A 24,501-nucleotide genomic window follows, 5' to 3' on the forward strand; every position below is an offset into this window, starting at 1 on the left:
GACAATGCGTAATCATGTTAAAGAATCATGATTTCAATATAGACCAAAATAATTGTGATTAGGATTTTTTTCCATAATCGAGCAGCCCTACAATGCAGTATTTTTAAATGCACCACCCTTTAACATTAGTTGTGGAGGTGAAATGTAACACACTTTGACTGATCAAATCAAATGCTTTTTCTGTATTGATGTCAGCTGAGCCAAGGGTTAAGGTTCAAGGTTGGCTTTAATATCTCCTCTGTGAAATTATGTTGGTCATAAACAAGAAATACAATCTCACAGATTACACAATAAAAAGTGATACAAAACTCACACTCACAAATGTCCCTATAAATTACAGTAAAGAGCTGGCAGCTACATTTACCTGCTCCTTACGATAATTTTACAGTGTACCTACTGTAATTTATAACGATATTATAATAATTTATTACTGTAAACACTTTCACGGTACTGTGCTGTATAAATAAGCTTTACAGTAAAATACTGGCAGCTACATGTACCTGCTCTTTACTGTAATTCTACAGTGTACCTACTATAAGGTATTATTATATAATGTCAACCTCTGTGCTGGCCCGGGAGAGTCACTCACAATCAGGGCAAATTTCTTTAGTTTCTCTCTTCTTCTTATTTTTTGTACTTCTTTGTATTAAATCTCTGGTGATTCACTCAGGAGCCTCTACTTTCAGTGAGGTGTGTGAGGCCTTTCTGCTGTTTGTGTCAGAAAAACTGCAGAGCCTCTTTTTACGACGGCATATTAGGGCCATTATAGATAAAAAAATAAATAAATTACAGAGCCTGGGGACAGGGTTAATATTCCGTGAAAAAAACCTTAACCAAAGGTTTACGAGAGAGAGAGATTTACAGGCAACTTTTTTCAGTTAGCAATGTCTTTTTAGAGGCACTTATTGATTTTGATATGATGCTCACTAGTGTCAGCAATATAACAAGACATAAAAGCAATTGAACCTCTAAACTTGGGAGAAACCATTGCATTGAATGGACTGAATGAGTCAAGAATGTACCTTTTGGCATCTGTTTAATTTATAAGCTACTTAATACCAGAAATCAGTTTTGTAATAAGGATTCTCTTATTTGATGACATCAGGAACAATTACCCCCCTTAACATAGAGATATTGTATTTTCAATTGACAATAAAAAAAAAACGTCTGAAACTATAACCAATATAATGTATTGTGTGGAACTACACACATGCACCAAGTTTTCTGGAGAAACATATGGAAAATTTGAATATGAATATTGTTTTGATTTCCCCAGTACCACATTAACTGAAGGGGATTGCAGTGTAACTACTTCAGCATCCATTAGCTTCTGTATAACAGATGAATCAATTTTAGAACTGTTTTTACAGTAAAGTCATATAGCTCTGCAATTCACAGGATGCTGAGTTCAATGTCAGCCATGTTCAATTTAACAGACATGCCCGTTAATGCATCCAAGTGTTAATGTAAAAATGTGAGAAAGAAGATGTTAATAACATTATCATATGACTGTGAAAATAATCCCACTGACATGCTACATTTAACGACATATCAGCTTCTTCAGTCTACTCAGACCTCTACTGGATGCTATTTTAATTCCCTATGGGGACCTTCCTAACAGATAAACATGCACAGGCCTGCCCGTATACACTCGCCTTGACCCCAGACACTTTCGAAGACAGCATAGGCCATTTTTATTCCACATGTGGAATCTATTGGTTTTCACTCCAGAGCCCTGTACGTCTCAGAGTATCCCTGCAGCGATAAAAAAGAAAGCCACAGCTGGTGAAAGGAGTGCACATATTATTCTTCATCAGACCACTGAGACAATGACACTTATGAAGACCTATGTCATTTAATATACATCACTAGCTTTATCGCTGAAAACGGGAGCAGAAAGCACAAGGCAGCGCCTCAGGCAGCTCAAGGCTGGGCTAACCAGGAGGCAAGTGGATAAATTAGCCTTGTCTTTCAAGGCCATCTCTGCAGTAGAAATGTGTTTTTCTGGTCCAAAAGCAACAATTTATGAAAGATACTCCACCCTATTCAGTTTTCTCCATAGACAGTTAAAGAAATGAACAAAGCGACGCCGTAGACTTCCACGGAGACCAGTGAAGTCAATTAGAAGCACTTTTCCAGTGATGGCTGAGCGTTGCTGCACAGCCTCAAACTGAGCTTGACGACGTAGATTTGACGTGAGCAACCTGTCTGAAATTTGTCTTCTGGTAGCTGTGCCAAGAGAAATCTGAATCATTCAATCTTGCAGAGACGGAGAGCGTGACTAGGAGCTGTCCATGAGCATAGGAGCAGGAGCATTTTTTGGTAAGTATTCTGATTAATTATTTTGTCATTTTGACTGTATGCCTCCACGTCCTCCCGATTGCCTGCGAGCTTCTCCTGACTATACGGTAATTTCTCTATTGTGCGACAGAAAATTGCATGGTTATGACAAAATCCTTAGCCTATTTTTATAAAAAAAACGGCTGCTACGGGGCCATAACTTGAGATACAAGGTAATGGAGCTTTTTATACTTTGTGTTCGTCGTGTTTCCTTAGAAATAAGCAATGGACTAATAGAGTCTTTAAACGCTTCAGATGTAAAGTTATTCGCTGTGAAAGTGACGCCAAAATGAATGGCAGTCAATGGAATGCTAGCAGAAGGTGATTGCTTGTTAGCCTATGAACCTCCCCATAGGAGGTATGCTTTTCGGATGCTTGGTTTTCTCACCCTTTAACACATTACATGTTTCCTGGTTCAAAAAAATAAATAAATAGATTGTTTAATCAGCACTAGCATATCTCAAGAAACGATTATTTACATTCCTTCATTTACTTTGCGACGTTTGGCTTTGCACTTATTTATATAAGTGGATATCCAGTTAACTTCTATTTAGCAAGAGTGATGAGCAAGTTTGCAGTGGAGATGGCTTTGTTTGATGTGTGTTACTGAAAAGGAGAAGACTGTTGTGTCTTTACAGCGTCCAACATATCTTTCTTCCAGTAGATTAGAGTTTTACTGGCCCCTTGTATATTTTTACTGGCCTTTTCCAAACTATTAAGTTATTCATCGTATGTACATTTTAATGATTAATCCAAACAACAAACAAAAAGCCTACAAATCTACAAATATGAGTAATCATACAGTGATCCTTGTTTTGATTTAAGTGAAAGGCTAGAGTGAGGCTATATTTGCAGTGTTAAGCGGGATTTATGCTTCTGCGGAGGCTCCACGCAGAGCTCCAGTAGGCTACGTAAGTGGCCTGAAGTGTATACTTGTGCATTTGTGTGTGCGTCGATCTCTTTAAGAAAATAGCAGGGCCGGCATGGGTGTGTGTGGGGTAGAGCGAGTGACCGTGATTAGCTTCGGAGCGAGTAGCAACGCGAGTGACCATGATTGTCTTCGGAGCGAGTAGCAACTCTAGAAGCATAGTGAGAGAAACAAAGTGTCTCCCCTGTGCTTTCTGATCACAGTCGGAAATCTGTAGCAGGAAAAAGTTAACCCTCTCCTTGATTCCATGTTGTTATGGAGAAGGAGAACCCAGAAAAAAGTAAGGGGAAATGCAACGCTACCAAGCCACGGCCAAGCGGACCAATCACAGTTGTTGCAGTCTGCGTCACTGCGACGTGTAGTTAAATTTTTTGAGAGGTGCATGTCAGGCTACGGCGTAGGGTCCGAATCTCCACATATGTAATTACTTACCCACGGTGTTGATTTAATGCAGAAACATGAACGCTGTCTTCACTCACTCTTTGTAAACTCCCAATGTCGATGAATGTCATGAATCCATATTGTGTATTTTGGTTAACAAAGAGCAATAATAGGTTTTGTGATATGGTGTTGGTATATGTACAGTATATGTTTTAGTTCTTAAATCATGCAACATAGCTAATTTGCCTGATGTTATGAGGAGAAGACATGCTGATCAGACAAATATCAGAAGACATGCTGATCAGGCAAATATCAGATATTTAAAGTTTAATTTCCCAGCCATGTTTACTCTGCTTTTTTAAGCGTTCATTTTGTACAATATCTAACAGTGTTTGAACGCAGCACTGGGGAAGCTGACTTTGCAGTTAACTAGCTAGTAATATTAGCACTCCCCGTGGTCCCTCTGCCTCACGCCTAGCCACAACACCACTTTGCTTTGAGGACAGCGGACAGCAGCTCCGGTCGTGGGCTGGCTGGGTTTGAGTTGCTGCAGCTGATACTGAAGGTCCACAGCATGTGTGGACTCTTTTTGGCGGGTGCCAACAGTCGTTTGTTGACGTTAGCGGACATTTAAAAGCTAACACTGCCAGCTAGTGTTGCACCGAACTGACGTGTGACTGTGATGGACTGAACGGTCCAGCGACTGTCCAATTAACTTGCCCGACATACTTTTTTAGAATCCAAATTTGAAGTGTCCTTATCACACCTACGCTCACCTAAACATTTCCTGGATATGTAGAGGTTGATGATACACATAAACACACAAGTTAGCCATACTTTTTGACACACAGTTTAAAAAAGACATTTCATAGTTGTCAACTCTGTTTGTATTGCTGCAGGCTTCGCTTCCTCTTTTCTGCATTTGCAGCACCACATCTCTAACAGCCCTGAGCACAGTGGCGCAAAGGATGCCGACCTCCCATCTCCAAAATGCTAAGATCATGGGTTTTTGAAAAATGTGATGAGTTTGAATAAGGAGCTGTTCTCCCCTGTGGCAGGTCTGTCCAGCCTTGCAAGGTTTTTTACAATTTATCAGGCATGACTGGAAATCCTGTTAGCGTAGCTCAGGACCTCCAGCTGCTTATCTGTCTTAATCAGAGGCTGCGAGAACAGGCAGCAACAAGCAAGTGTGAGATCCGCTCTCTCTGATCATTACATCAGGTACGTACCCAGCAAGCTAACTATTTATCAAATATCAGTTTGAGTTGAATAAGAGTATGAATACAGCCAAGGAACACTGTAACTGGATTAAAACTTTCAGTTACATTAACCTTTTAAACACTTACTTCACTGGTGCTAATTAATAACACTGTATTTCCCGTTGACAGGAAACTAATTAAAATGTCAGGCAGAGTTAAAGCTGTTCAATTAGTGACCAAACTATTCATAATTCCCTTGTTTTTTTCTTGTAAGAATACTCGCTACAGTATGTTTGACTGACATTAATCTTTATGATTTGAAATCATTCCGTATGGCACACCATTGTGATTTCATAGTGAGGATCATAGCAAGGATATCGCCGTGTGGTGTTGTCACAAAATAAACTTTTCTTCTGTATTGTGCAGCCATCTTACTTTTCTGCCAGGTGGCCTTTGATTCCTTCAAAATGTCAGCGAAATCACTTGTTATCTTGTTAGCGAGATGGTCCTAATGGTCTATCTTTAGTCAGTCTCATATGATTCCTGCTCGGTGATTCTTCAACAGTGACACCGCCCTCCGATGACTCACTAAGCAACAGACACCAGAGATTATTAATGTTTTTACAAAAATAGTTACACAGGAATAACAGCAGCAGCAGTAGTAACCCATGGTTACAGCGATGACGTCATCTGGTATCATTGATCTCTTTTTTTCCAAGTTCCAATTAATCCGAGGCGGCAACCCGTTGTGTCAGGATGTATCGTCACTGAAGTCATTTTCATTTATAAAACAGCAAAAAACACATTTTCAATTCATTTGCAGCCAACCAACCCTGGAAATATAAGTCAATATTTTTTTCTCCGTGGGAGATGTGCCTGCTGACTGACGTCCCGGCTCATTTGAGAAATGTTACATCATCAGAATGGTTCAGCCCTTGAACTCTCTTTGGAAATCTTTGGTTATAAGTGAGGGGAGAAAAAAAAGAGAAAGTTTGTAGAAGAGAGAAGCGTGGCCATAATGAACCGGCTTCCTGCCGGGTAATAAAGGTCTGCGTCTAATGACAAGGGCAGCCAGGCAAGCACGAAGACCATTATAGCTGAGCGGGCTGGCTTACAGCTATGTCTGGGAGGCCAAAAAAGCTCAGAGAAAGCCCCCCAACCCCACCTGCTTTTGACTGCAGACATAATTATCTTGCGAGGTTGCAGCCAATATTTCCTTCTGGTGCCAAGGGTGAAGACATGTTAGAAATGTTTGTTTTTTTGTTGTTGTTTTTTTGTCCAAAAGAACAGGCAGTGACTGCACTCCCTGGAGCATTTCTTCAGGACAGCAGGACACCACCCTGACTCAAGCAATGTGTGTCATTTTACAAGGATAATGTAAGGGTCTCCAGGGCTTCTGTAAGAGGTGACACTCAATTTAGGAAGACTAAATTTGGTCAATCAGCTTTTTCATTTACTGTAATAGAAAAGTGGAACTTAATTCCACTTCACATTAGAGATTGTGCAAGTCTCAGCAGTTTTAAAATGTCCTTTAACACTTGGCTGAAGGCAAATCAACTATGTGATTGTTGATCTTTTTATAACATGGAATGTATATTTTGTATACTGGTTTATACGTGATGTAATGCTTGTTATATGTTGTTTGTTGTTAAGTTTCAATCTGTTTTGATAGTATTGTCTGTATTGTCTATATTGTCTATATTGTCCTTTTATCTCCCTTGCCCAGGGACCACAGAAGTAAATTAGCAGTATGGCTAACTCTGGCCTGAACTGTGCACGGTACCTGACAAATAAACTAATAAACTAAACTGAAAAATGTCACAACTAGTTCACGTTAAAAATAGCTGCTCTCCACTAACTGCAATCTAAATGCATGGTTTCACTCTCTCTTTGGTAACTAATGTTGAATATGTTACGTTATGCAATGTAATTTCAACTGATAGCATTTAGTGAAAAACAAATCCTCGAGGCTACGCATTTTCTAAGCTGACAAATCACAAAACATAAAAAGCACCCCAACTTCTAATTGCTGGAACTTTTTTTTTTAGCTGTTCAAGGGGAAATAGATGCAATGACGAGTCATACTGAGATCTTTTAGCACAGAGCAAAAATAATTTGCACAAAATGAGATGCAGAAAGTCATTTGAAATGGCATTGAGGCTTGAAGAGAAAAATTGCAGACGGTTATTTTCTAAGAAGTTCCATTAACTCCGCATTTAATTTGCTTGGACTTTGACAGCACACATACATAGTTACTGTACTGTATCTCACACGATTTGGAAGTGAGTCAAAAACGGTTGCCTGCTAACTAAAAACATCGTAGTATGGAAAAAAAAAACCTCTAAAGGTCAAGGTTACACACACAGGCATATGTTACATAATGCTGAGAAATCCTGTACGTAAGGAAGGGCACACGGAGAGGTGCTGATGTAAAGCCATCCGATTCCTAACCTTGCCTGCAGCTTTGCAGTAAGCACAACTGACAGGAGAAAAAAAGATGTAGGAGCTGAATAAAAGGTTGCTATGATTGTTGTGTTATCACAACAACACATAGACCTGCACCATTCTCCCCAAACCACTGTACTGACTAATACACCTTAGTATCACACACATATCATCATTATCTTGCTATTTATTTTGATACTTACACAAGCTTTGGACAACTTAACAACATCTGCAGGGCCATGCACACTGTGTTCTTTTACAGCCTCTGGAATATTGTTTTTTGCCCTTCCATTCTCATATCATACTGAAGCATTTCATTCCAGTCACTGTAAGTATCGCTTACTACACTCAACCAATGTAATGTACTGCGTGCTATAAGATTCAATGCTTATACATACTGGAGGAATGGAAAGCTTGTAGTTTCAGACTTGAATGGACAATTTTTGTCAGTGAATGTGTATTTTTGCATATTTATTATTCACATTTCATATTTTGTTTAATGTCCTTTGTGCTCTTAACCCTTGTGCTGTCTTCCATTGGACAACGCACTTGTCGTCCTCCCGGGTCAAAAACAAAATCAACACTTTCTGGTGTTTTTGTGAGAAGTGACTACACTTGGCGCTTTTTTCAATGTTTTTGGCACTTTTCTTTGACATTTAGCGCTTCTTTTCACCACCATGTATAAACACCACTAACACCAACTTATTACTACTAGTTTTACACTTATTTTTGGAATTCATGGTCAATAAACCTCATTTATAGGAAATTATAACTTATTCTTGAGTTAAAAAAGCAGAAATTATGAATTATTTCGAATAATATTAAAGGAAGATAATCACAGACTGGTATATGTCAACGCTCAGTTAGGATACTGTTTTGAAACGTTTCAATTTTTTGTCAAATGCTAAAAAATGTAACAAAACACCCAAAGTTCAATGAAAGTAGAGATCTGATTAATTGTTGTACTTGCGAGGTGTGTTGTATGGAATCCTCCATGTTATTTTTGGGTAATTCAAATTGAGTAGTCAAAATGAAACCCATATTTCTGATATAGACATTTTGAAAACGGGTCAAATTTGACCCTAAGACAACACAAGGGTAAAGTCCTATAATCCATGGGTCTTCTGTCACTATGTATTGCTGTACAGCAGTAAGTTGTCTGTATGTCTATACTAGCTAGACGCTTCCGCACCAATGTTTAATGAGAATCAATCCAGTACATACTGTGTATGCACTAATAATACAGATTCTTGTTTTTAATGTGAGAGTGGTACTCCCGCTCTCCGCAGACACAGAAAAGGCTTTAAAAAGAGATTACATTATTTTCTGATGTCTCTGCTAGTTAGAAGGAGTAACGTGATATTTAATCTTTCAACACCTCCTCTCTCTACTTCATAAGAGCCCTTTCCTGTGTTTGCCTGCTGATACTTTCGACAACATGTTGGAATAAATATGAAGTAAAGTCCCCACGTTTAGACTGGAGAAAAAAACAACGCATTTTCTCCTCTAAAATAACTTCAAGTCAATAGCATGCTCAGCGAGTGTGCTCTTTGATTCAGTTTGATTTAATTAGTGGCTTGAGAACATGGAATTCTTTCCAACAGTTATAACATCAAAGCTGGCATACAATTAGGCTTTCCTCCAAATATCATCTATTTATCTACTAATGTGCCAACACCATTAGCTGATGTTTCATGGTGTAGATTCAATGTTGGGTTGCAGTGAACAGGATGTCAAAGAGAGATGTTTGATAGAGATGTTTATTTTTAGCCACCGTTCAAGGAAGGTGAGCTATTCAGTGGGTTGCATCACAAGATACAAACACAAGTGATGTGTCCATTAAATCAAGAATCATCTCTCAAGAGCACATCTCTTTGTTCGATTGTATTGAATTTAAATAGCATAAACTAATTTATAGTTAAATACCTACAGTACTAGGGAAATGCTCACAAAATGGGGTGTTTAACAGTGTGGCTTATGTAGATTTTGTGGAGACAGATGCTCATGTATTTTGGTATTGTATAGATTCGCATTGCCAGATCTTCCTCCACAGCGCTGCGAAGGAGGGTCTGGCTAGTCCGTACAGCATTCTGGGATGGGAGAAAAACATGCTCTGGTTTTTTGGCATTTCTTTAAACTAGGGCTGTCAAACGATTCATTTTTTTAATCGCAATTAATCGCCAAATTCCTATAGTTAATCGCGATTAATCTCATGTTTTATCACATGAATAAAATTCTATTATTTTGCATTTCAGAACTGTTTTTAAGTACATATTAACAATGGAAAGCCATTCTTACCAGTGTATCTTAATTGGGAATCAAATGAATGCAAAGAAAGTTTTTTTATGAACTTGACTTTAAGATTTGTAATTGTTTATTATTTATTTACTGTAAACAAAAGAAAAATGTGTGAATCTGTCATTATTGCACAATTCCTACAAGTACCTAACCTAACTGAGATGTAACACTAACACTTTGCTTATACAGTACAAACAAAATGGTCCAAAAACCAGATGCCACAGCAGGACATTTGTAACATTTACGTTGTTCTAATAAGGAATGTAACAATTCTCCTGGACAGAAAAGGGGGTGGACAATGTCCCAAATGACAAAAACAGTCAAAAAAATGATACAAACAACACAGTCCTAAAACCGTATGCTGATGTTGGATATACATAGTCAATATAGTGTGCAGTAACTTCTAAATAATTTTGATTACTCACTCCGTCCAGTCCAGTCCAGTCGAGTGATCACCGGTTAATGAGACAGTGTTTGAAGCACTTTGCAGCAGTTCCAGTTGGGCTGCTTTCTCCGTGTCGTACAGGCTGTGTATGCGTGAAACTACTGTCCTCCTCGACAACTTTTTAAAAGTAAACTTTCCATTCAGAATCTTATTGGCATCCGTTTCGGCGTCTCACACTTGCCATCCACTCAAAATGTAACATTAGCCTACTACTTTTTGGCCAGCTCGCAAGCCCAAACAAGTGTGTGCGGCGTGTCTGTTGTTTTGTTTCCGGTCTAGCTAGATCCGGTGTGGTGTTGTAGTTTTTCTAACGTTACTAGTTGTTGCAACAGCATGTGAAAAAAAACAAAGTTTGCTAGGCCAAAAAGAACGTTAATCTCGCGATTAAAAAAATTATTTTAACGTTTAACTGACAGCACTACTTTAAACCAATCACAATCGTCTTGGGCGGTGCTAAGCCTCGGGAAGGAACTTGTTTGGGTGGAACATGTACATTCAAAGGTTGTTTTATTCGTGCAACAGAAAACTCAGATTGGACAGATAGTGTAGCTAGCTGTCTGGATTTACCCTGCAGAGATCTCAGGAGCAGTTAACCATAGTCCTCATAATTCGACCGGAGGTTAACATGCCAACACAAAGAATGCAGAAGGTAACGGACATCTGGCCGAAATGAGGGACATCCGGCAGAATCACGCTTTTCATAGTTGTTATGGCAAATACTTACTGCTCTGCCTGGCAGGGTGTTTTTATACAGACAGGTACTGCCTCCAGACAGGGGCAGTGCTAAGAATGTAAGCAACAAATAAGGTTGGATGCGAGACTGTCCTCACTTAAAGTCTACAGCTCTGTGAGGCTGCCCTTGGGCACAGCGGTGCTTTGAGCAACATGCTAAAGTCTGCATGCTCACAATGAATGACAATGCTGATGAAGTTTCCGTGGAAACTGATTTTTAAAAGTGCTGACCAGTCCCCCAGGAAGTTCGCTAGGCTTTGAAGCAATTTGAACACAGTGGCCAAACAGTGGAATTGCAACTCCCGGCCCGGAAAATACTTTTCCCCATAGACTAACATAGTGACAGAGATGTTTTTACACTTTATGTGAAGCCTACAGTTACAGTACTTTGACCACTGCTCTTCTCTTTGTTTGTTTTTTATTTTTGTTAAATTTGTATTGTATCTACATAAAACAATTTATTTTATGTGGATGAATTTGTCTGTAATTTATCAGATTTACCAATCGTCTATAATTGCTAGTCAGTTAGGAACAATATTAAAATTGAACTGCTAGCAAAACACTTGAGATAATTAGATGTTAGAAATAGGGGTGCAGGGGTGGTAATAAATAAGATCTAACGATTCTTATTATTAATGTTCTGATCAGTCAGGTGTTTTGAAATTTAAATAGTTATTTACAAACTGTATGGGCTTAAACACACAACCTAATTCTCCTTTATTCACATCATTTTCAGGTAGACAAACTCATTAAAATATGCAATAATTAAGATCAGTGTATATTGATGGAATAGTAGGGGGCCCGGACCCAATGACAAATCAGCCACTAACAACCTGGAGCATTTATTTTTAGCGGGCATCCAAAAATCCTGTCTTGCATATATGGTATTATGTCATACAGTCACATCTCACGTGTGTTTTTCGTCACAAAACGTAGTTTAGAGACTAGACCTGGGATTCCTCCTGGTGAAAGATCTAGTAGTGTGGGAGCCCATGTTGCCGGTCAGTCAGGTAGTGTGAAAACAAGACAGCAAGGTGTGTAGGGTGAACAGTACAGCGAACTGGTGACTTTGAAAGTTTAAGTGAATAATACAAAATTGCTCCAATCTTTTCTTTTCATAGTCATTTGGTACAGTCACCAGTAACCGAGAAATAGATTAAACCTTCTTTATGAGTCATCAAGCTCATTCAAATATCCAGAGCCAACAGATTTAACAAAATCATTGTTACAGGTATTAACTAATTAATAAGGGGACTGAGATACTGACACAGACTAGCCTGCCCAATGTGAGGCTTGAAACAACCATGTTTTAAAGCACCGCATGGTTTATAGTTTGTGTCCAACATTGGTCATGAGTTCACATACAATATCGACTCACCTCAATAAAGACTGAAGGCTGAATGAAAGAAACATAGAAGATGAAGTAGCTAAGCAGGCAGACCTGGAGACAGCTTCTTTCTAGGCTGGTAATCTCAGAAAGATGTCCATTAATCTTTATACTGGGAGAGGCATATAGACTTTGAACGCACCTGACAGTATCATTTTTGAAAGTGATTAACAGAACAAGGTAGATAATGCCTTTCTACCAAGCTTTTTTATGTATACAAGCTGATTACAGAAACACCAATGCCCATCATCAGTGACATGTAAAGCAGATTTAATGTGCTCTTGTTGCTTGTTATATTAGAGTCTGTGTTGTCTGGGTCATCCTGTGTGCTCCGTAGAGAAACTGGTCCAAACAAACTGCAATACTTCCCCTCCTGGCCCTCTTAACCAGGAGCATAGGTGGTATTTGTTTTCTGAAGGTTTTGTTGGTTGTAAAGCTCTCTGTACCTGGTGCTTTGTTCACCTTTTATCTGAAAACAGCTCTCACTATTTCTCCACTCTCCTTTGCAATTATGTCTTTATTTTTGCCTGTACCCTATATGGTATAGTAAATCTAGAGTGTTCCAAAAGGTATCAGCCAAAGCTGATTAGTTCTTTAAAGGATAGGTTTATATTTTTTTCAAAATAATGTCACTATTTGCATTGAAGCGTTAGTTGCTGTAGTCCTCTTTTAATGAAGTGGGGGACAAAATCCACAGCCATCCTCATGTGCAAAAATGTATTCCAAGGTTTGTCTGAATTTAATACGAGGCTTCAGCAGTCTGAGTTAGACAAATCAAGTTGGTAGCTTCCAGAGTTACCAAGTCTTTTTATTCCAAAATTCAACCTTGATATGTCTAACTGAGGCTGCTGAACCCATATTGATTTCACCTCACAAAAGCTTTGAAAAGTATTTTACTCACAGAACGAGTATAGATTTTGACTGGATTTTGACTGTGGGTTTTCTCCCACATCACTTACTTTCGGATTGCATTAGGATGGATCTCTTAATGGCTTGCAGGAGCAGGAAGAATGGCTACAGCGACCAAAACCTCTTTCATTGTACATATGGGCACCTGACTATTGTTTCAAGACAGACCTGAACATTTTAACCAATTCTTTAATTAGTTAGAGTGGCTATAACTTATATTTTTACAATACAAATTTATCAAATAACAATGTGAATCTATCCATCCATAAATACATACATCTGTAGTATATGCCCTAATATATTACAGGTGTACAGGGACAAACTAATCTGATGCAAAGACTAAGCAGTGATTTCTGGCTCCACACAAGGACGTGTCTCACATGAGCAGTGATGTGGTTTTATAGCTCCCCTGGCACAGAGCAGAACATTTAAAAGGCACGGCTCAAATGAGCTTAGCACACTTTATTACCCATCTGCAAACAGCTTAAGTGTCAAGCAGCACATCCTTGAGTTGGTAATGTTCACAGGCATACTGAAAGATGAGGGCAATTAGCCCAGAGAAGTGCACATAGGTGGTACATAACCAAACAATACAAAGCTCTAATTCAAACTAAAGGCTAAACCATTACAGTGCTGTCATATACTAAAACCTGCACATAATACAAGCCTTAATACCTGTGCTACAGTACCTGAACTGAGATTAAGGGATTTAAATTATATCGGTGGTGAATTGACCAAAGTAAAGAATTGCTAATTATTCTTATTATTACGTACTGCCACATGGTAATTGCAGCATAATTACTGTTCCAATACCACACATTGTATATAATTAGAGTGTTATCTGATTTTAATGGTTACATTACAGAAGTGTAAGATGTGAATGTATATGACTATTCTAAGGCAAACAGAGAATAATCTTCATGACATATTTCACTGACTGACGTATATTTTGTCTTTTTGTCTTCTTGTACATGTTCCGATATGCTTAAATACACATAAAAAGCAATAGTCTTATGGCATGTTTGGTTGAAAGAATGCCCATTTGCTGCGCGGTCATGGAAAGCTTGTATCATGTGGACGCACCGTTTTGTTGTCATTACTTAGAATTCCTCATGGGGGTGGCAGAAACTGTGCACTATAGCTTTACTATATTTCCATTCATTCATTTTTTTTTTTTTTTTAAATAAATTTGTTGTTTTCTTTAAAAGTAAAATGTTTGCACACAGCCCACGTACTTGGCTTACATTTTCAAAGTACCTTTCCCAATTAGTTCATTTTTGCTATCTAACTCACCACGTGGCACATTTCACATTGTGTGTGTTTGACAAATACATGGATTTATTAGGCAAATTATGATATGTGTCAAAGGTTTGTTCCTATCTGCATATGACATGGTAAATATAACCTCAGCAAATAACCCTTAATTTCCACTTTATTGTTGTTATTTCCCATTAATCCACATAAATTCCCGTTAATTTCCATAAAGGTTTCCACGTTGAATGTTCCTGGAAATCTCCCCACTTGCAATAGAACTTCATCACTTGTAAATAAATTGTAGTAAAAATAAGTGTCTACAGTATTCAGGCCAAGATAGTCTATGATAGTCTAAGATCAGTTGCAACTGATTTTGTTTAGAAAAGACAAAATTGTACAAATATGAATGTGTTTGCAGAATGCTGTGGGAAATAAAAATAGACACTTTTGACAGGTGTGTTAGAGTACATGTACCATGGCTGTCCTGCTGTCAATCATCCCTTCCAGTGCTGCTGTTTGAGTGATTAGTGAATGTCCAAGTTGCCTCGAGGCAATAAATATACCAAAGCAGTAACATCTCTGGGAGTGTTTGGTGCAGATAGTTTTTGTCTCTACCAAGCAGAGGTCCTGTTTTTGCTTTGTCAGTCCAGGTCTCTCAGACTTTAGTTCAAACTTTGAAGGTTGTGAAGATGTCTTTCAGCTTCAAAGGATCATTTCTAAAATTCATGGTGGTATTTTAATGTAGGGCATGTTCACCTGCACCAGCAAGGACAGCACCTCTCCGACTCAAAGGTGATTTGTCAAACAAAATTGAGTTTCAGCTGAGACTAGTACCCCTTCTTCCGTCCAGACAGCATACAAGGACCAACATATTCTAAAACTAATTTAATAACTTGAGGTCAGTTTGTTTATTTCAACCTTTTTATTTAGGGAAAGGGTTTGAACCCTTAAATAAGCCTTAAATAAACTCCAATACATCCAAAACTCTGCTGCCCGTCTCCTCACCCACACCTGTTCCCATGATCACATCACTCCTGTCCTTCAGAACCTCCACTGGCTCCCCGTTTCCCAAGTGGACACATTCAAAACACTAATCAAAATCAACCCGGTCTCACGCCAGTTCGTGAAATGGTCACGTTATTTTGATTTATTGATTCGTGTACAGGTCACGATTTTCTAGTTTATTTTGTGTACAGGTCACGATTTTCGAACGTGACCATTTCATGAACTGCCATGACACTGGGCTGCTCTGGGGGACGCAACAACGGGGAAATGAAACGCCACAACGGGGAAATGAAGCGCCAAACGCCGGCGACAACAATGGGACAGACCGCCACACGCGGGACACAATCCCCGCGTCCAATGGGACGGTTGTGGTTAGGAAAAGAAGAACGGGGAAAGGTTGTGGTTAGGAAAAGAAAAATGGGGAAAGGAACCGTCACACGCAGGAGACGCCGACAACAACGGGACGGTTGTGGTTAGGAAGAGAATAACGCAGAAAGGAACTGCAACACGCGGGACGCGATCCCCAGTCTCCTGGGTGAAAGTCCTGTGTTGTTTGACCCATCTACCACCCCGACCAACCTCCCTGCGTGGATTTTCGCCTTATCAATACTACTTGCTACCGTAATCGTTCTGTGCTCACGAAATATGCTTCTCATTCAAATACATTACTTTAAAATTCATGCTCACCACACGAAAATAACGACATTAACGTGTTCAGTACACAAATCAATAGATTCAATAACGTGACCATTTCACGAACTGCCATGAGACTAGGCTGTCAAAACACACCTCTTCAGATTAGCTTTCCACATACAATGGTCTTACATTTCTCACCTGATAGTTACTGTTTTATTGTTTTTAATTGCTTTTAATATGCTTGTTTTATGTGATGGTTTTATTGCTTATCTGTTTTTAATGTGCTATGTGCTGGTTTTACTGTAAAGTGTCTTTGAGTACCATGTAAAGCACTATATAAATAAAATGTATTATTATTATTATTATTATTATTATAACACACACACAAGGTCCATTCCCAATGCCCCACCCCAAGCTCTAAGCACACAACCCTCACACATTTTAATTAACATTATGTGTGTGCTCAGCAAAAATGTGAGAATGGAATAGGGGTGCAAGGGCTGAAAATGCTTTTTTTATAGCGTTGGCACAGCACTTTGTAACATCACGTTACCTGGGAAGAGACGCTAGCAAAATGAGGCTGCGAGGGAGCCCTCAAGCATTTACTGCCCCAATATGCCCCTGTAGACTAACGTGTATCAGCACCAAAGCATCTGGGTGTTAAAGGACCATCCTGATATTTTTGCATGTTACATCCTATTCACTATAAATAAGCTATGTAACAACATTCGATTTGTTTGGTATGACATGTTGACACAATACGTAGATAATCCATCACAGTGAACATCATGTCTGCTTTTATTCTGTTAGGGTGAGACCATCCATTCTATGAAGAACGACAGCATCAGTCGTTTCAGCAAGTGCCCCAAAACTGACATGTTTTTGAGGTTGTGGTGATAATGAGGAAGTCAGGAGACTGTTAAAGAATGACTAAGTCCACATAAGGAGAGGATAGGGGTGGATGGATGGGTCAAGAAAACATTGGACCGCTGTTTGTTTCCTTTTTACAACAGTACCACAGTCAACAACAACAGTTCTATAACCAACATCATATTATTGTAACCATAACGATGAAAACCCTCTAACCTTAAAGTTATTGCCCTTATATTGCCATGTAGTTAATTGTCCAGAAAGTGCATATCTATCAAAAAGTGAGTTAAAACAATGGTGATTGAGCATATGACCCACTGATGAAATCGGTTGTATTTGCTGCTTTGTCAAGTAATAGGATCTGAGTGTTTGTGGCGACTTCCCCGCCCTAAATTTAAATGGAGTGGATGCCGCTACCTTTGGGAGAAGGCAGCACCACCAACAACTCCATTATTTTATCAATAAAGGGCATGCATTTTGTATGGGCTCAAGAGTTTTTCTTCCCTGCACATTCTGATGCTCAGGTTGGTTCAGGTGTTAGCACTGTTAGCCATGTTGTGTCTGCTAATACTGTTAGCAGTGAGGCCCGCACTCGGGTCGGAGGGGATGTTCAGCCCTTTCCTCCCCAGATGAGGCGAATAAGGGGAAAGAGGTGCGTGCTGGCCGCTCTTCCTCGGCCGCTCTTCCTCGGCCGCTCTTCCTTGGCCTCCACTTCATCAGCTAAGGTTATATGATATTCTACATCAGTGGCTAGTAGGGTGTTTGTCACATTGGATAATTGAATGCTAACGCTACGTGGCTAACCATGCTAATATGGGCTATGGTGACCAGACGTCCCGGTTTGACCGGGACAGTCCCGATTTGACCGGGACAGTCCCGATTTTGAATTGCATGTCCCGAGTCCCGACAAAAGCCTGTCGGGACGCTAAAATGTCCCGGTTTACACCAACCACTATGATATTGTCCCGGTTGTCAGCGATTACATAGCCGACGTGGTCTTATTATAGCCCAATCATTAACTAAACCCATGTAGAAAGACTAATAAAGCATCCAGCGTATGCTTTTAACAATGCCTGTGTGTGTCAGTCAATCGTAGCGGTCTGCCTAATCTGTGCAGCCAGCGTTACAATGTAGGCTATATTTGTAAACATTGTTGCAATGCCTCTTCTTATCTGTCTTGTTTTAACCTGTCCCTCCAGGTCCGCTGGAAAGTCAGCAGACGAGCGCTGGGTGGAAATGGGGACATTCTAAAATGTGAAAAAGCTTAACGTGGTTTAATGTACCTAAACAACGATCAATGATTACCAAATTGCTCTGGTTATGAGGAGCAATATGAGAGAGAAATTTGGTGATCATTGATCTTTAGGTACAGTTGTGTTCAAAATAATAGCAGTCCAACATCACTAACCTCATAAATCATTTTTTTTGGTAGAAGTGATATTTCTACATGGCAAATAATTTACTAGTAAGTGTTGTAGAGTCATAAAATTTTTTTTATTTCAAATGCCTTGAAATGGCATCCAAAGCCTGAACGACGTGGGAAAAAATGGTCAACTACCATTCAAATGGATTGAAGAATAGCCAAAATAGCAAAGGCTCAACCAATGATCAGCTCCAGGAAAATCAAAGAAGACTTAAAGTTACCTGTGAGTACTGTTACAATCAGAAGAAGGCTATGTGAAGCAAAGCTATCAGCTAGAAGCCCCCGCAAAGTCCCATTGCTGAAAAAAAGACATTTACTGGCCAAAGGAGAAATGGGGCAACATTCTGTGGACTGATGAGAGCAAAATTGTTCTTTTTGGGTCTAGGGGCCACAGACAGTTTGTCCGACGACCCCCGTGCACTGAATTCAAGCCACAGTACACTGTGAAGACAATAAAGCATGGTGGTGCAAAAATCATGTTATGGGGATGTTTCTCATACTGTAGTATTGGGCCTATTTACCGCATACCAGGGATCATGGATCAGTTTCAACACATCAAAATACTTGAAGAGGTCATGTTGCCTTATGCTGAAGAGGAAATGTCTTTGAAATGGGTCTTTCAACAAGACAATGACCCAAAACACACCAGTAAGCGAGCAAAGTCTTGGTTCCAGATGAAAAAGATTGATGTTATGGAGTGGCCAGCCCAATCCCCAGACCTCAATCCCATAGAAAACTTGTGGGATGACATCAAAAATGTTGTTTTTGAGGCAAAACCCAGTAATGCAGAGGAATTGTGCAATGTAGTTCAATCGTCCTGGGCTATACCTGTTCACAGGTGCCAGAAGTTGGTCGACTCCATGCAACACAGATGTGAAGCAGTTGTCAGAAATAATGGTTATGCAACTAAATATTAGTGCAGTGATTCAAAGTAAAGCAAACCCTTGAGACATTTTTCAGTTTATACAGTAAATGTTTGAGTTTGTAAAGAAAAATGCAAATACTGCTATTTTTTTGAATAGCCTTTTTTGAACAGCCTAATATATTATTTTTCTTCACTTTCTGTAAAGGTATAACACAAACTTGATCAATTTTGGTCATGTTTTGATTTGTTCCCAATGCATTGATATTATGGAATTAAAAACTATTCTAAGGATTTTGAGCATTATTCACTTTTTTAAACACACTGCTATTATTCTGAACACAACTGTACATAAACCACGTTAAGCTTTTTCCTTAATGAAGCAGAAACGCTTAATGTCAGATAACGTCCATAATAATTGGACATTGGGTTAGATTTTTTGACAGTTTTCAGTGGTTATGAGGAGCAATATGAGAAATTTGGTAATCACTGATCATTGTTTAGGTACATTAAACCACATTATGCTTTTTCCTCGCCATAGGCGCCATGCAATGAAGAAGAAAACGTTAATGTGAGATAACTTCTATAATCGTTGGATTTCGGTTTAGTTTTTTTTTGACAGGCTCAAGTGTTCATGAGAAGATATGGCCATGAGAAATTTGATGATCACTGTTCGTTGTTTAAGTACATTAATCCATGTTAAGCTTTTTCATGTTAAGCGTTTTAGAATGTCCCGTGGAAATGTATTTCAAAAGCAGGGAGATTCCGTTCAAAAATGTAGGTCTCCTTTGTCAGTTCACCATGTGTCTACCAGGCACAAATGCTCCTGTTGAGCGGATCTTTTCGCTCATGAACAACACATGGACTGACGAGAGGAATTGCATGACCATTCCCACGTTAAAGGCGCTGCTCTTCACAAGGGCCAATTTAGCTATGGGCAATTTCACAGTAGGCTTTCAGCCAACAAATTGATTCTTGAGCAAATTCACTCCTCTAACAAATACTGTATACAGAATGAATGTTTCCAATAGGGAAGCTATCTGCTCTATCAAATGAGATTACATTTGTGTGTGTGTTGTTGGTGTGTTGTTGGTTAGAATAACACTGGTAACACTTTACGGTAAGGGTACATGAATTATCATGAATTCATGCATGAATTAATTGATGTAGGTTATGTATTATTATGCCTTATGTAATTAATTATTTATGTGTTACTGCATTCCTTAATATCCCATGAATCATCAGGAATTGACGTGTTCATAGTCTGTCATTCGTGACCTCATACATGAACAACACAACTAAAGCATTAGGTACGTGGGCACATCATTATGAATTATGATTAAGCATGATCATGATTATTTATTTTTCTGCAAAAGAAATGTGGTCATCACTGCGCAAATTCTGATTTGAACACAACTTGTGCATAATGATGTACCCACCTTACCTAATGCTTTAGTTGATGTGTTGTTCATGCATGAGGTCATGAATGAGAGGCTATGAACTCATGTCAATTCCTGATGATTCATAAGATATACAGGAGTGAAGTAATGCACAAATCATGAATTAATTCATGCATGAATTCATAATTCATGTACCCTTACTGTAAAGTGTTACCATAACTTTAGTTCAAGCCTGTGGCAGCAGTTCCAAATAATTTGTTTAGTGCCATACAATGAAAAATACCTTTTCACAAAGTTTTTCACAAGTTCAGTGGGTGCATTTTCCAAAAGAATGCTTTAATTCTGAAAAATAAAGTTGGTCCCACACGAAACTCACTCAATGTCTTTTAATATTATTTCTTAGATAGTCTACATACCAAGAAAATTCATGAATATTAACTGAGATACCCCATTATGTTTATTGTGAGCAGCCTATGTGTGCTGTTGTTTGGTGTCTAATCTGTCTGTGTCTATGTCTGACCTGGGCTGGCACATGTTCACGTTAAAAAGCGTGTGCGTGCACGAGTGCTACGGTCATGCGTAAAGTTCCGGGAAATTTGGTCACCCTAATATGGGCAACAGTGCTAATGAAGACGAGACAGCTTCACTGTGGAAAACATCGCGCATCCTCGATAGCCTCGGTGAGTAGCTAGCTGCATTAGCGCTGTTGACCGTGTTAGCACGATTAGCCACGTTAGCTAGCCGCTGCTTCCCCGGCTCTATCATCTCCACAGTTGCGCGTGTCCCCTCACGGCCCGTATCTTCATAGATGTATTAGCTCTTAGCTCATTAGCTCATCTTAGACTAAACTGTTATCAGTGTGGACTGGAACATGTGAAGGCATCGTGCAGGTTAGAGCTGCTAATCTACTGACGTCACACAGTCGACACCTGCCTGCAAATACATCTTACTGCCAAAGTTGCCGCTACAAACAACCTAACTCAAATCTTATGGACAAAAACTTTAAATACTTATTTAAACCCAGACCAAGTCTTTCTCTGCCTAAACCTAAACAAACCTTAACATCATAAAAACAGATTCATTATATAATAATAAATGTTTTCTTCAATTTGGATTACTTTGCCAGAATATGATAACACAAATGTAATTAACCTTATTGTATCTAAATCACCAAACCTAGGCCAATGGCTTCCTGGAAGGTAGACAAAGCATATTCAACAAATTTAAACACCCTGATATGCCTTGCAGAATGATTGGCACAGGTTCCAAGGTGTATCTGATTTGTGGTAAAACATTCAATTAGAATACTTTGCCAGTGCAGGACTTCACAGGTCTGCTTCTTTAACTGCTTGGCCACTGGCTCTGGAGAGAGCTTTAAGTGCAGCGATGATGTGAAGAAAAGTACGAGATCTTCAGTAGGCTTACTCAGCATCAACCAATAATGTAACACTGAGAGCTCACCTCCATGTCAGAGGGATTGTACTAGACTCCTATTTATCAACATACTTAAAACTCAAGGGGGGTTAAATGCATGAGCAAATCCCAGCTATTAAGCTGATGTACGAGGGCAGTGATGGTCATTTAATTCTGCTTAAATGACCCAGAGGGATCCAAGCATAAGCCATCATCTTGTTAGGACCATTTTCATCCTCAGTCTAAAAGTGCATTACTTTGGGTGGGGCTGAAATCTCTCTATTTGTTTCAATCTTTTGGGCTGACACTTGATTACGAATCCATTCAATATTGTAATGCCCAAGTGAATTTGTTTGCATTACTTGATTTGTTGATATTTTTAGATTTAGCATAATGATTAAAGGGAGTTTCTACTATTCTTATTTCTGCTTCAGATCTGACCTATGATTTTTCATCGCAGCGTGTCCTCACACATGTGTTTACTTATTATTGGGTGCAGATGCGAAATCTGGTGAAACCTAAATTATACTGTTTTTTACTAGATGAAAAACATCCGAAAAGCCGATTACCAGTTAAGTGGAAAATGATGATCATTACAAGCAATCAAGATAGGCTTGTTTGCATATTGCAGATACGTTAAGCAGCTGTAATTACAGCACTGGGCACAGGGGCTTTTCTGGAGAGATTACATGCAATAGAAGAGGATGATTCAAACTAGGTTTAATGCTCAAATTGTCAAGGGCCCAGTTCCCTTTTAGCTTCCTCTTATGAAATGTACAGAACTTTGAAAAACATCAACCACAGTTTGTTTTAATGTCTGCTGTCACACTATGTTTCATTAGTTTTAATGGTTTATTCATACTTTTAATAAATGCTATATCAGTTATCACTATTAATCCAACACGCTACTACTGCTGTTAATTTCATAGAACATACTGGTTTAGTGGTAGATATTGTTAACAGGAAGAACACTGACAAAGTCATCACACTAAATTTCTCATTGCTCTAAAAAAACAACCTCAGACCTTATGCACGGATTGCTCCAGTGTGTGAATACACACTGGAACAATGCAACTGACATTTTGGTGTCTTAAAAAAAAAAATCAATCCAATCTTTATAAATAGATACAACCCTACTTAGAAAACTTCAAGTAGCACAAAACAAAGCAGTTAGACTTGTTCTGATGTGCAATTCTAGGTCCAATGTTGTTAAAATGCATGAACGTCTTAAATGGTTGAGTGTTGAAAAAGACATTTAGCCAATGTGCTTACTTTGTTGCACTCTGTTATTCAAACTCAGACACCATCATTTATTAGAGATATCCACACTTATTTAACAAGAGGTGCCAGTAGGGGGCAGATGATTGCACCTTTACCAAAATCCAATAACCTGAAAAAAACTTTAATTTACAGAGCAAGTTCTTTGTGGAATAATATCCCAAGTAACATTCGTTTTATCACAGGAAAGGTACATTTTAAAAAGGAAGTAAAATCTTACCTTCACTTAAACATTCACTTTTTTTTTTTTATTAATCTTATTGTGTGGTTAAGGCAAGGCAAGACAGCTTTATTTGTATAGCACATTTCAGCAACAGGGCAATTCATAGTGCTTTACATAAAAACGATTAAAAAATTAAAAACAGATAAAATACGAGAATACAAGTTACAGTGCAGTATAATAAATTAAACAGTAAAGAGCAGTTAAAAACTGTTAAAAATATAAAAGCAGATAAAATACGAGATTTTATGGTGCTAGTATGGGACAATGTATAAGCCGTTGCTCTATACACGTAATCCACCCGCAATCGTTGCCGTTCCCAGAACGGGCCGGTCCCACCGGTCTTACTTTTTAATTCTCTTTATATGCTTATATAGATTGTCATACAGTTTCAACAATGTAACTTGTGTGTTAAAACATATTTGATTTTCTTCTTGGTCTATGTGAGCTACCTTAATGTTAGCCATGTACTATACTGTAATATATACCTTTGTTTTCAAGATATTTCTCTATTTGCTTGGTTTGTTTTTGTTTTTATTTAATTTTAATTTCATTTCATTTCATTTCATTTTTTTGTTATTTAGTTCTGTAAGCAGATATTGTTGTATTTCTTTTCTTTTCTTTTCTTTTCTTTTATTTCTTTTCTTTTCTGTATATGTCATGAAATGTTTTAATATTGTCTGATTAAATGTTGTTTTGGACCCCAGGAAGACTAGCTGGTCGTCTAGGCGTCAGCTAATGGGGATCCTTATAATAAATACAAAAAATACAAATACATACTTTATATTCACCTATTTATTATGCAATCATGGAAATATTGCTTAAAAAAAAGAATTGTCATAATCAACCGGAATGGATCATCATGAATGTGCCCAAACACAGCATGTGCAGTTTTTCATTTTTGTCATGGTATGTGTGAGAAGACATATTTATCATTAAATGTTTTATTGAGACTGGGGAAGTGTTATTATTGGGTCAAGTATAACGTCCTTTCAAAATGGCCAAGATTTGCACTAAAGCTTTTGTATAAGCAGATGAAAAAAATTATATAAAGGTGTGCAATGCTGTAAGGAGAG

General features: G+C 38.6%; 1 long non-coding RNA gene across 1 annotated transcript; it reads left to right on the forward strand.

Moving 5' to 3' along the window:
* The first annotated feature begins 3,459 nt into the window (after positions 1-3,459).
* On the forward strand, positions 3,460-23,404 carry LOC116037589. The gene is made up of 4 exons (XR_004101896.2): positions 3,460-3,470; positions 8,445-8,450; positions 18,647-18,653; positions 23,245-23,404. It is a non-coding gene; the product is annotated as an uncharacterized LOC116037589 (long non-coding RNA).
* The last annotated feature ends 1,097 nt before the right edge of the window (positions 23,405-24,501 follow it).

The sequence above is a fragment of the Sander lucioperca genome, chromosome 3 (genome assembly GCF_008315115.2).
Source record: "Sander lucioperca isolate FBNREF2018 chromosome 3, SLUC_FBN_1.2, whole genome shotgun sequence".
NCBI lineage: Eukaryota > Metazoa > Chordata > Actinopteri > Perciformes > Percidae > Sander > Sander lucioperca.